The following is a 7,101-nucleotide window of genomic DNA, read 5'->3' as shown; positions in this document are numbered from 1 at the left end:
AGATCTGATTAGACTAGCTTTATACAGTTCAATAAAAAAAAAAACTCAGGTAGTTTTATGTGTGAATTGACAAAAAAAATTAAGAACATATAAATTTAAATAGGATAAATTATTAGGGAAAGATCTAGTTAGACTAGCTTTATTAAGTAAAATAAAATATATATATATATATAAAACTCTAGCAGTCTCACGTGTAAATTAACAAAAAAAAATATTCAAAAACACAAGTTTAAATATGATAAAATTATTAAAGGTCCCATATTGTTAAAAGTGAGATTTTCATATCTTTTATATTATAAAGCAGATTTAAGTGCTTTATAAATACTGTTAAACTATCAAAGCGCTCAATATACGGAGATATACACACAGCCCGTATTCAGGAATTTTGCATTTGAAACAAGCCGTTAGGATTTCTGTCCATTTGTGATGTCACAAATATACAATATAGAGATCATTACACGGTTTTAAACATAAACATTCTAAATGTGTCCCAGTTTATTTCCTGTTGCGGTGTATGTGAATAACATCAGCTGACAGGAAGTAAACATGGACCCAAGCTGTTGCCTAGCAACTAGCTTTATTAAGTTAAATAAAAAAAAGTAAATATAATTCTGTCAGTCTCCTGTGTAAATTAACAATATAAATATTCAAAAAACATAAATTTAAATAGGATAAAATTATTAGGGAATGATCTAATTAGACTAGCTTTATTAAGGTCAATAAAAAACAACCACTGGCAGTCTCATGTGTAAATTAACAAAAAAAACATTTAAAAGTCCATTTTGCATAAAGTAGCCTAGACCTCAACTTTAGTAATAGTCAATCAGGCCAAGTGCCACATGTAGAGATTCCAGACATAAGCTGAAAGGTTGAATTATAGTATGATACAAACTGTAATGCACCCCTAAATTATATTTTGTATTGTCATACATCACCCCAAGTAAAATCAGCTGGAGTTAAAAAACTATCTTTTATTTTGAAGACCCAAAGGTCTAGCTTCTGGTTTAGTTGTGGTTTGCTTGACTCTACATCTGCTCCAGTCATCTGTCCTGGCTGCCTAGTCGGTGACGCAATTGCATCTCTAATCACACACACACGCACACACACACACACACACACACACACACACTGGCAATCTGAGTGGCCTAGAACAACTGCTGTAGGAAAATCACTAATGCCAATAATTTATAGGAAACCTGCTGGGAATTAAAGTGGAAGCGATGCAAACAACAGTGATTTGAATGCTATATTTGACTTATTTTGTATTAAATTCATAAATAATAATAATGATACATTTAATTTATATTTATTTATTTATTGTCTCGATACTCAAAGACATTTACACAGATAAAATTATCATAAAAACAAGGACAATCATAAAAATATAAAACAAACAAAAAAAGGTTCCATAAAAAATATATTAAAATTGTAGTTTTAGCTTGTAACAAGAAATAAGAATTTAACAAACTGTATTTTGTAAAAAGTTCATATGGACTCTACTCCGGGACGCGGTAAACACGACCCCATTTGAAGGCGCCATTTGTTTGAGCGTGTGCCAAAATAGCAGACCGTTGCTATGTATAACAGACCGTTGCTATGTATAACAGACCGTTGCTATGGGTGCAGTTCTGATGTTGGACGTCTTTGTGTCAAATGATTGACTTCTTAAGTAAGTAGCCGTGTTATAAGCGGGATAATGTATGATAATTGATCATCAACTCGATAATGGCCGGCTCGCTGCGCATTATCCCTTATGTGTTACTTGGTGACATCACTACATTACGGAAGAAAAGGTGGGACTTCAAGCAAGCAGTTCATGGACTTTGGGCTTTGTAACTTTGCAGACCTTTTACATGCACAAAAAACTATATGACACACTAAAGGAAAGGGAAAAAGCACAATAGGGCCTCTTTAATATTGATATAATGGCTGTAACAAAAGGGCTCAGGACTGTTGTACTCAATAGTGTATCTGCTGAGCGCCAGTAGAGAAGTCTTAATATCTTAATATGTGTCTCCACAGTGTGAAAATATCACTCCTCCTGTGATTTAAAGTCACCATGCAACCAGCAGGAAAGAGTTAAATCCTCAGGCGAGCGCGCAACGAGTCATTTCAGCACCATGGACAGATTCCAACATGTCAAGTCAATAATTGGCATCGCGTGTGAGGGAAATGTGAGAATGTGTGTGTGTTCGTATGTACACCAACAGACTGGAACACGTGACGCAGTTGAATATGGGCACTACAGGCTAGAACTAAAGGCATTTCAGCCTTCAGTAATAGATTTCCTTTAAGCCTGCTATGATCAAAAGCTTTTGTTATTTTTGCCTTATATGCCCTCCATCAAGGGATTTAACCAGGATGCACTTTGGTATGTATCCTATTCAATCCTCTCTCTGCACTTTGCCCTCTTGCTTATAGACTTAATCCTGAGGGATGGTGGACGGTGGAGTGGGGGGGTGCATGAAAGGAATCCGTTATGTTATAAGTGTCAGCACAAGAAATATCTCATTTTCTAAAGGTCAAAGTGAAGTGCTGGACGTTAGGTATTTTTGCCTCAGTGATGATAACATCCTGTGTCAGCGTGCTCTTTACCTGCAAGGCCTCCTCGAGACACGATAGGATACAGTGCTCATTCTGCAAACGGAAACCTTTTTCCACATGCTGATTAAAATCTGAGCAGAGTCCCTGATGGGAAAGAATCTGCATTAATGTTCTGTGCAGTGAAGCGAGACTTGTGTTGTTCTGGCTGTGCAGCTGGGATATTTACGAGGTCCCTGACGCTCACTACACCAAGCCTTATGAGAAATAACCCCCTGGAAGTGCTGATTCAGCCCGGCTGAGGCGATGTGCAGGGCTCCCAATAATGGGAGCTGAAGCTTCCTGGAAGTTATGATTGGATTTGTCTTTTTCATTTTCAGCAGTGATGCAACTGCAGATGTGTATGTATTTACTGGAATTAGTATTGATTTTCAAATGATGTTGAGAAAGTTCACGTTTGGACTCTTGCAGAGGGACCTCTCCGGGTGTTTCAGGCAGGGCCGGCTCTAGCCCTTTTGGTGCCCTTGGCGAAAATCGGATTTGGAGCCAATTGGAGGGTTCAATCCCCCCAACTGAGGATTCAATCCCCCCAACTGGAGGGTTCAATCAGCCCAACTGGAGGGTTCAGTCACCCAACTGAAGGGTTCAGTCCCCCCAACTGGAGGGTTCAATCCCCCCAACTGGAGGGGTCAATCCCCCAACTGGAGAGTTCAATCCCCCAAACTGGGGGGTTCAGTCCCCCAAACTGAAGGGTACAGTCGCCCCAAATGGAGGGTTCAATCCCCCCAACTGGAGGGTTCAACCTCCCAACTGGAGGGTTCAATCCCCCCAACTGAGAGTTCAATCCCCCCCCAACTGGATGATTCAAATCCCCCCAACTGAAGGATCCAATCCCCCCCAACTGAAGGTTTCAAATCCCCCCAACTGGATGTTTCAACCTCCCGACTGAAGGGTTCAAACCCCCAATTGAAGGGATATAATCCTCCCAACTGGAGGGTTCAAATCCCCCTAACTGGACGGGTTCAGTCACCTAACTGGAGGGTTTGTTTTTTTGTTATTGTTTTATTTTAGAGGGTGACCAGCGCCCCCCAGAAGGTGGCTCCCTAGGCGACTGCCTTCATGACCAATGCCTTAAGCTGGCCCTATTTTCTAGCAAAACGAGACGCTATTAAGGAAAGCAAATGGGTAGTAAAACATTCTGCACAAGAAAAATGGAGAGCATTTAAAGGGGGAAAAAAAGAACTGTGGGGTATCACAGCTGCTGTTGCACAGAATGAAAAATTATCCAAAAACTTAAGAGCCTCGAGAAATATCTGTTTTTTGCTGCCAGGTTATAGAGTAGAATATAAATGAGACGTACAAAGTGTGGAAGATGATAAAACAAGTAAAAGTAATGCAGAAACACATAGAGGCAAAGCTACGGCATCTCGTATTTATTTTTAATATGTGACCAAACCTGCAGCCTAATCTGCTCACATCATCATCATCATCAGATTTACAGGTGGAGGGCTGTGCACATGTGAAAATGAAGCCTCCAGCACACAGATGTGCTCTGTAAGCTGTCATCTTGGAAAATGTACAGATGGCGGTGCTGCCATGGCGACAGCTGCTCCTCTCCAGCCTCCTGCTCCTCTGTTTTCAGCGTGCTAACCCTCTCCCGTCATGCCTCACCTGCCTACTAGCTGCTGTCACCGATCACCTGATCGTCACCTGACTGCCCATCACCTCATTAGTTCCCGTGTGTTTAATAGGCAGTTTACCTGCTGGCGTTTGTCAGGTGTCGCCGCAGTTTCCTGTCTAATTTCCTGCGCGTGTTCTCAGATGGTTTTAGCCGCCTGCCTCTGGGTTGGTTTGTTGTGCTGACTGGTAACCTGTTGCTGATTATAAGGCTGCTTATTGGTCCCAGTTCTGTCATTAACTGTTACAGGTGCTGGAAGTGCTGGGGGGGTAAAGTCAGGATGCCATATAATGGTGCCATGTCAGCATTAAGATACAGAAGCAGCAAACTGTCTGGGTATTTCCAAAGCTTTTGGATGGTTGAATTGGTCGTATCTGAAGGAGACATTCTTTTAGGAACTTACTTTTGAGTTCTTTGTTAAAAAAGAAATGTTGCAAATGTTTTAGAAAGTGCTTCACAGAGAAGCTGTGTTGACCTTCATGTAATAATTTATCACATTAGGCTAACTAATAGTAACAGTTTCCCTGCATTATTGGTAGAAATTGGACCCCGTTGTCTCTATCATGGTGCCATGTTAGCAACAAAAGCGAAACTATTTGGATATTCTTTAAAAAGACATAGTCGTGTTATTATGGTAAGGTTGGCCTCTGAGCGAGGAGAACGGCGCTACCACGGTTTTGCACTCGGCGGCTCACGTTACCTCAGTTTTGGAAAGGGAGGCGTGAGCGGAGGGGTACTGAGTTGGTTGCAATCTGCAACCACACCACTAGATGCCGCCAAATCCTACACACTGTCCCTTTAAATTCTCTCTGTTTAAAAAATCCTGATATTCTCTCTCAGATATTTTAGAAAGTGTTTCATTGAGAAGCTATGAACCTTTTACTATTGACCTCCATCTGATAATTGAGCATTAAAACGTAACATCTTAGCAGTCAGAACTCCGTTTGCTCGTTAGAAATGCACCGTCTTTATTTGCAATCTTGAATGTTTAAGATAGTAAATCATATTGTTAGATGCCACAGAGCATCTTTGGTTCCAGTGAACTTGACAACTGTGGCCGTTTGCCTCGGCCGCATGCGGTGCGAGAGACTGAAGATTTGTGAACTCTCCTCCACAGGGATCCACCGGCGGGCCCTCAGACCTGCAGTGCAGCGACGGCACCACGCCAACCTGTGCCGGGCTCCCACCACAGACCCCGTCCAAAACACTTAATCAAAAGGGACACTCTCTCCACTTGGTCCCGCATGAAAAGGAAGCTGTTGGCCCACGCTGTGCACCTTGGCAGCTCGACAGAGAGCAACCCAGATTGGTCCACTCTCCACTACGGTGCGAGGACATTGGAGAGGAGGCCTGTGATACAATCTGCATTCTCTAGCAGGTAATTGAAGCTTTGGGGACATGGTTGATGGTAATGTGTCCTGCCGTGGCCAGACCAGCCTTCCTGTCTTTACCATCAGCCCTGATGGGTTTATCGTTGCCTCTAAAACAGGGCTTGCATGTCACTTCCTGCAGATGTCGATTCAAAATGTCACAGAGGGACAATTACTGTAATCTCTCTCGTCAGGCGTTATTGTAGTGTGTACCCCTATATTAAGGCCACCTTTTTCTGGCTGCGCTGATTCATTTCGACACTGCTGTGTAATTTCACTTCCTAACATACCACATGTATGTCTTTTAGAATTTTACATTTCAGTATGCCAAATTACAGAAACCAATTTTACATGGTTCCTTCATTTTGGTGCAATTGTGAGTCAAACCTCCGCACTGGTAACACTCTTGTACATGTAGCTTCTTTAGGTAAGAGTCCACCTAATAAAAAATATTATTATACCCCTGCGACAACGTAGTCGGGGATATATATCGCTCTGCGTGTCCGTCCTTCAGTCCGTCTCCCGTGTCACACTTTCGTGGTACGGCACGGCTCTACTTGACTCAAATCGCTCTTTTTTGGTTTTCCTTTAGCAAAAGTTGTGTGTTTACATATCCTCTACAACGGCTCGTATAATATCTTACGAAAAGTTATTCCTCATTTTCCAAAACTACGTGGTTAGGTTTAGGAAAAGATCGTGGTTTGGGTTAGAATAACTCTGCTTGAAAAACTCTATAGGCAACAAAACTACTTAATTTTAGGAAAAGTTTGTGAGAGTGGCCTAGCCTCTCTCTTTTTCTCTCATATATACAGGTGTGTGTCGATTTATATGATTGAAGCCAGCGTTTTCCCAGCGTTTTCAGTCCAAAATGGCATAAAACAACATTGCGTTTTGTCTCTTTGCTTCGAGGGCTGCAGCAAGTTCAACAGTTTTTCTTCTTGTAATTTTCCACCAGGAGCACGGTGTGACATCATCTCAAAAGGGATCTAGTTGTAGTCTTGTAAATAGTGACCTTGCAAGATGTGACTAAAAACTCTGCTACTTAAGACACATTGTCTTTAGATGTGAGACGGTGTCTGACTTCAGTTTTTTTAAAGTCTTTTCAAAGTCTCCTGGCGTATGGTAGGCATTAGTCTTTAAACTCAAAATAAAGCGTCTAAATTGCTGACCCTGACACATTTTAAAGTAAAGTACACAACATTTAAAAGCATCTTTATGCGCCACGTTCTTAATGAGTGAGATTAATTGAAAGAGACCCATTGCTCACATTCACTAAATAAATGCTACACCGGCTGATTCAGGAGGAGGCTTTAATGCTCGTAGTTCCAAGGACAGAGTAAATGCACTGCGTTAGATTTAATGTGGCGAATAAGGGAACAAACAAGTAAAAATCATCCGTTTTTTTAAAGGAATGACAAGGCCAAGACGCATCTACCAGTAAATATCTTTTAATTAACATTCTCCAGAAAACATTTCAAACACATTTCTCAGGCTGAGAGCTGTATAGTGTTC

At 41.4% G+C, this 7,101-nt stretch overlaps 1 protein-coding gene across 1 annotated transcript in view; it reads left to right on the top strand.

The window, feature by feature from the left end:
- Positions 1-7,101, top strand: part of dzip1 (DAZ interacting zinc finger protein 1) — a 39,259-nt gene that overhangs the window by 8,902 nt on the left and 23,256 nt on the right. The window contains exon 2 of the transcript XR_005205776.1: positions 5,337-5,597. The gene's annotated coding sequence lies outside the window, so the exon portion shown is untranslated. The remainder of the gene's footprint in view (positions 1-5,336; positions 5,598-7,101) is intronic.

The sequence above is a fragment of the Sebastes umbrosus genome, chromosome 24 (genome assembly GCF_015220745.1).
Source record: "Sebastes umbrosus isolate fSebUmb1 chromosome 24, fSebUmb1.pri, whole genome shotgun sequence".
In the NCBI taxonomy this organism is placed as follows: domain Eukaryota; kingdom Metazoa; phylum Chordata; class Actinopteri; order Perciformes; family Sebastidae; genus Sebastes; species Sebastes umbrosus.
The sequence above is the reverse complement of the archived record's forward strand: the minus strand, read 5'-3'. Positions and strand labels throughout refer to the sequence as shown.